This window comes from Tupaia chinensis, unplaced genomic scaffold (genome assembly GCF_000334495.1).
Source record: "Tupaia chinensis unplaced genomic scaffold, TupChi_1.0 Scaffold000263_1, whole genome shotgun sequence".
Classification (NCBI taxonomy): domain Eukaryota; kingdom Metazoa; phylum Chordata; class Mammalia; order Scandentia; family Tupaiidae; genus Tupaia; species Tupaia belangeri.
Genome location: NW_006159743.1, coordinates 2,748,806 through 2,755,821, shown reverse-complemented (window position 1 = coordinate 2,755,821; position 7,016 = coordinate 2,748,806). Strand labels below are relative to the sequence as shown.

Sequence of the window (7,016 nt, the reverse complement as noted above, 5' to 3'; positions counted from 1 at the left end):
TATCCCTTAGCCTTCTTCATCCTTCCTTTAAAGAACCACTTGTCTTTTTTCCTTGATTTTATACTCATACCCAACCACATTACAAAGGTCTCTGCAAAGAGCTAGAGAATGTGGTTGTTAATTCATGTGATGGTTCTAAGCCCTCCTTTTGAAAAAGGATGCCTAACAAGGGCTTACGTCAATGCATGTGAGACAGAGGCAGTGTCCAGACCAAAAGCCAGGGAATAGAATCAATCTCAGCCCCTTCACCTATCATGTGGCTGTAAGAACTTGGGACATGACTAACCACACTTGCTGTAGAGTCTTAGCTAGATCTGATAATATTATCACATTGATTTATTCAGTCAACATTTGTGAGGTACTCTTATTAGAAAGAGTACTTACTAGGCCCTCGGTAATGTTAGTTAAAATTTACATTCTCTCTCACACATTATGTTACATGTGTTCTTATATCTCGTGTTATCTCTGATCCATTTCTTTGTAAATGGTTTTCTCTTCTATTCCACCATACCTGTGTCTTCTCTCCCTTCCGGTTCCCCTCTCCTTCTCCCACAGTTTTCCACTAAACACTTATTCAATTTTACTCTTTTTTTTTTAAGTTTCAATATTTTATTCAAGTTTTATTTTAAGTGATGTTAATTACAGAATTTGAAGCGGGTGGAGGGGAGGATCTAATTCCACACAAATTGGAAGACTGTTAAATGTATCCATTGATCTGTTAAGAAATAAATTGTGTGGTGAGAATACAATAGAAGTCCAATTTGGATTCCTAGTGCTGACACCATGTTTTTAGAACCACACAGAGTTTTTCCAGCTTGCAGCTGGAGCTCCTAGAAGCTATCTCATACTCTGGTGCAAGGCCAAAACAAAACCCAAAAAAAGCAAAAAGTAAAAACAAAAAAACATAATAAGGAATTAAGTCCTGAATTACTGGCTTTATCACATACACCCTCCCACCCCAAAATGGCACAAAAGAAACAGCTACCACACCCAGCAGACTACTTTGGTGTAAAGGAAGTGATGATGGAGTAGGGTGGGAATAGCTCATGAAGATCTGTCTAAAAAAGTCCCTTTCAGAGGAGTTTGTACACATCATCAAGCAAATGAGCCTCTCCTCAAATAAGGTTAGGAAACTAAGTTGAATTCTCAGGAAGGCACAATGTCATTTATTTACTCAATAGGAACTTACAAAGTTCCCACTACATATTATCAAATTCCACTTGCAGCCATTTCTAGATTTAAAAAAGCAAGCAAACAAACCAACAAAAAAACACCTGGCATCTCTAGAAGGGGCACCAAAATCCCCCTGCTCATGCCTATAGCAGAAATGACCTTTTTTCGGAATTGGGTCTCTTGGGTAACACCTTAAATCTGAATCATCTTTAATCTGATATTTAGCAATACTTGCATCCCAGATATAAAACATTAAAAGGTACACTAAATTCTGAAGGTAGCTATGTCGGAAAACAATTTAAACAATTGTACAGTGTTCACTTATGCTTGAAATTCCAGTCCTAGACCAAGCTGGTGACCACGAGCGTTGATGTTTTGCCATTCAGCAGAGCTGACAGCGTCAGTTTGATGCCTGGCTTTAGGGTCTGAGTGTATCCGAGGCTATCAGACTGGAGTTGTTCACTGTAGCCAAGAAACAGGCATCAGGGTCGATCCAATACTTGACTGCTCTTCTAAAGCGTATTACTGTTTCCTGCTGTCCAGGCGAGATTGACGGCAGTCTCTAACCTTTTGTTCACCTTCAGGTAAATGGAGCCACCAAACTCTATCCCATCACTCACATTAGTGTGAAGCTGAAATTCGTCAGTCTTGTAGCAAAGTTGCTCTGGGTCCCTAGGGACTTCGCGGTCTCAAAATTCATCTGGTGGCCAGCCACCCAGCCAGCCCTCGTAACCCAGCACCAGAGCTCCCCAGATGGAAGGCCACAGCAATGTCAAAATGCACGTCACAGCCCTGGCTGATGTGCTCCCGCTTGTAGCCTGCCTTGGTTTTAGCACTTTTCTTCCCGTGTTAGATGAGAAGGATGAATCAAAGGTCAGCTTCAGTCCACGCAAAAGCTGGTCTTCCACAGTGATCTTGGTGCCTAGCATGTTGTCGGTGTTCCACTCCTTGGTAAACATCAGGCTGTATTCGGGCCATCTGTACTTGGTTTCTGACTGCCTTTCACTTTGGTGGTCTCAATATTGGCTGAGCCTGAGCTGGTAAATTCCAATCCATTCTCATATTTTGCTTTCAAATCAAGTTTTATTAGGCCAAATTCATAGCCCTTGGTGAAGACATCCCTGGCAGGCTTGCCCAGATCAACGTATGTGAGAGGCACAGCCAACTTCTGCTTAGAGATGGTAGCAGTGGGCTTGGCAGTGGTTACCTCGATTTTACTCTTTATGAATCAACTCAGCTTCTCTCTGGAAACATATTCCCTTTGTTCTTCCACACTCTAGAAAGCAAGTGGCCCTGCTTCTCTATTCTCACAGCCCTCTGGGGTTGCCCATACTTCCTTTTACGTGTCTGATGCTATTCACACAGCATTGCACTGGTTGGTTTACTCAATGGTCATCTAGACTCAGATCACTTCCTTGTGGACATATTCTGATGTATTTGTCTTTATGTTCTCAGAATTGTAACACAGCACAGAGGACATCACCAATAAATGCTAAATAAAGAAAATGTTTCCCCAGATCCACAATTTTTGCCCTGGTATTTTCTTTTCTTCTTTAAGGATTCTGTTTTGGCAATTAGGACCAAAGCTATGAGACCTTTATAGATATAGAAAGCATATTCGGCCAAAAGAGAAACAGGAAGGAAGATTATGTATTTCTGCATCTCATTAAGTAGAAAATATCCTGAGGGGAATATAGGAGAAAAAGAACTGCGTTATGACGGCGGATGGACTGACTCGGTGGGAGAGCCATATCAATATGGAAGATGGTGGGTTCAGTTCCCTGGTCAACCTGTAGACACCAGGCATACATGTGTGTACATATGATCCTGGGCCCATGATCCTGACTGGTTTGGAGGGCTGGGAAGGATGGCAGCCTGAGCCTCTGATGAAAGTACTTGTTTTTCTCTTTGTCTCTTACTCACATGAAAAATAAACAAACATATTTTTAAAATCAAGTAAAGGCAGAAAGTAGATTCCAAAAGAAGTTGTTATTACTGCTATTATAATTAGTGGAAATGAATTTTGCAGGATCCACCAATTTGAAGGGGCAAGAGAAAGTCACAGGACCACTGAGAGCAGCAGGTCTTTACCTCCCTGTCCATTGTACTGTACTGCCCATTGTAAAAGTACATCAAATATACATAGGCACCATGACAATGGGGAAACCTATTACAGTTAATGCATTCTCAAGACAAACTGGAAGCTGGATTAAAAAGCAGTGAAATCGTCTTGTAATCCACAGAGGGAGCAGTATGTTTCCTTTTCTCCCCTTCCACAGAAGTCAGAGCATTTGCAAATCTCTCAATTTCCATATTCTCTTGTAGTGATTGAAAAACAATTACTTGGGACCAGCAAGTTGCATGGTGGTTAAGGGCACTGGACTCCCACATAGCTGACCATGGTTCAAGTCCCAGACTTGGCGGCTTGCTTTCTCTCTCTCTTTCTCTTTCTCTCTCTCTCTCTTTTGCTCTTTCTCCAGTCAAAATAAAAAGAAATAAATAAATAAGTAAAGTTAAATCAAATAGTTCCATAAAAATAACAATTACTTTATTTGAAAGATATTTTCAACTATATGCGTACATAGATGTACCAGATATTCTCAGAATCATGGTCTAACTTGAGGCCTCCATGCTGGTAGAGGTACAACTTTGCCACAGAATAGTAATAGAAACAAATCAAGATACAAGAGCCCAGACTGACTCATACACATTACAAAACTATTCCACATGGTCAAGACATCTGCTGCCTTCCCTAAGAAGTTCTATAACATGTGAAAGCAATCCATGTCCCAGGTAAAGGATACTAGGTCTAGCCCAATAACAGCAGGTTGTATAAAACAGACCCAATGAAAGGAGAATGTCATTAAAATATACTTGAGAGTATAGATTGAAATGCTTGTCTCAAGAGGCCAAGAGTTATTTGACACTGAAGAAATCTCACACCAGCCTCTGTGGCCTCCTCTCATATCACCCCAGGTTGCAGCCACCTTTCCCCTCCACTCCCTTCTCAGCAGTCTTCTCTGAATACACTTGACCCATCTAGTTTTCCCTTGCCTGGTTTGTCTTTTTCCAGTTTCTTCTTCTACCTCAAACATTAGTCTCCATTGACTCCCTCAGACTCTCATAGAATTTTCAACGCAATCACAGCATTCACTGTATTTGTTGAAATTACATGTTTACAAGCTTGTCTCACCCACTAGGCATGGAGATCTTAAAACTGTGATCATGCTGTTTCATTTCCGTAACTTGGCACTTTGCACCATGTCTGAAACATAGTAGGCACTCATTAAATGTTTGCCAAATAAATGAATTTCACTTAATTATCCCTCTCCTTCTTCAAATGTAAAATGTAGAGCCTATACTGTCTCCAAGGCTTCTTTCAGTCTGGTATGTAATGATTTTACAAATCCCCCTCAAAGGGCCTGGACAGTGGTACAGTAATAAAATGCAGTGCTTTGCAAGGCTGACTCCCATGCAAGGGGTTTCATTTATACCTGGAGACCTTCCTGAGTATGCCGGGTACACACATACCCCATGATCTGAGCTGACTGAGGCTGGGGGCAGACTGTAGTGCCAACACCCTGTTGCTGTCTTTCTGTTTCTTTCTCTCTCTCTCATAGAATAAACAAACAAACTAACTAACTCTAAAACATCATGGAGACAACAAATCTAGGTTTATAGACCAAAGAAAAATACAAAACCTTACTGAGTACAAGCTGTTTAACTCATAAAGTCAGGCTACTGTTGGCCTCTGTTCCACAATTCTGCTTTCCCTGATATTCCCTAAGAATTCCACACTTTGCTCATGATTACATCTCTCTTAAGTGCTATCCCAAACACAAACTAACCTCTCTCTGGCTGCTCCTTAAAACAACAGAGATAAGTGGGTCATGTCATGTACAAACTAACCTCTCTCTGGCTGCTCCTTAAAAAAACAGTTAGAGATAAGTGGGTCATGTCATGTGAAATTTGGCCTAGAGCTATGTGGCCGTGATGTGGCCCAGACTGCTAAGCCATGCCACAGTTGGTATCACAGTGTTGCAGATAGGAAGTATTGGAGGAACTGAGGAGCAGAAAGTCACACAAGAAATCTGGAATCTAATACATATAGTTTACATTTGTGATCACCACATTCTATGATCTTGCCTTGGTCAAACTATTCAATGCCTCTTAAGATTTATCAGTGAAAGGGGGATAATAATTATACCTCTCTCTTTAGTTACTGTGAGGAATACATGAAACAATGTAAGTCAAGTTCTCAGTCCAACATGGATATTCTTAGTACATTGTGGACATTCATCAATGGAAACTATGTTTTAGCATATTATCTCCTGTCCCAATCCTCTTGTCTTAAAACATAAGCAGTCTTGGGAACCAGCAGTTAGCATAATGGCTATGTCGCTGGACTCCCACGTAGTCGACCACAGTTCGCATCCTGGACCCTGTGGCTTAGAACTCACGCCGGGCATGTGTGCATGCGTGCCCAAGATCCTGAGAGGAGAATGGAGGAGAAGGGATTGCGGCGTAACCATCCCCCCTGGGGGGTGATTTCTCACTTTCTGTCTTTCTGTCTCTGTCTGTCTGGCGAGCACACGTGCCCTATAGCAAAAACCTCTCAAAAAAAAAAAAAAAGAAAGAAAGTCTTAAGAGCAGAAAGTCTTAAGAGCAGAAAGTCATAGAAACTTTCCCAAACTCATTAAAAAATCATTAATGGCACAGCTAGATCCTGATTTTCACACAATTTTTGGGGGGTTCTTCATGGTCACAAGAAAGTCCTACATAAGCTAAGATTTCTATGAGCAAGTTAAATCTAAGAGTCAACACTGTCTGATGGTACACAACGATGCAAGAAGATAAACCACATGAATTTTATCCTCCAGGTCCCCTGAGAATCACACAGTATTTCTGGTTCCCTGCCTGTCACTAGATAGGGTCATGACCTTGGGCAAGTCACTTAAATTCTCTCTACTTCCTTGATTATGAAATGAAAATGATAATTCATGCCTGTTTTCACCATTTTCAAAGGTTGCCTAATATTGTAGTTAACTGATTATGGCTCCAAAGATATCAGATTTAGGACCCCAAAACCTATAACTATTACCTTATCTAAAGAGTCTTTAAAGGTGTGATTAAATTAAGAATCTCTAGATATGAAGGTTATACTGGATTATCTGGGTGACCCTTATATGTAGTCATAGGCATCCTTACAAAAGGAAGGCAGAGATTAGACATGCACAGAGAAGAGAAGGTGATATGAAGACAGAGGGCAGAGAGATTTGAAGATGTTACAATGGTGCTCCAATTGTCAGAGACATTCTTCACAGAAACAGAAAAATCAATGTCTGGAATCATAAAAGACCCCATATCACCAAGGTAATACTGTGTAAAAAGGGCAAAACAGGAGGCATCTCACTACTACAAAATATATTAGAAAGCAGTGATCATCAAAACAGCATGGTACTGGCACAAATAAACACAAAAGACACACAGACCATGGATCAGAATAGAAAATGCAGAAATAAACCCCAGATCATACAGCCAACTGATCTTTGACAAAGGATATAACACAATGCAGTAGAAAAATAAAAGAAAGTCTTTTCAGCAAATGGTGCTGGGAGAACTGGATATTATCTGCAGAAAAATAATAAACCAGACCCCTATCTCTCACCATTAACAAGAATCAACTTAAAATGGATCAAAGATATAAATGTAAACCCTCAAATTATACAACTACTAGTTGAAAACTTAGGGGAAACACTGGAAGACACTGGAGTAGGCAAAGATTTCTTAAATAAGATCCCAAAAGCACAGGCAATAATCCCCAAAGAGACAAGTGGGATGGC

The 7,016-nt window shown here is 40.6% G+C and overlaps 1 pseudogene; it reads right to left on the bottom strand.

Moving 5' to 3' along the window:
- Nucleotides 1-1,494: 1,494 nt before the first annotated feature.
- LOC102478296 (voltage-dependent anion-selective channel protein 1 pseudogene) lies at nt 1,495-3,276 on the bottom strand (annotated as a pseudogene).
- Nucleotides 3,277-7,016: the final 3,740 nt, after the last annotated feature.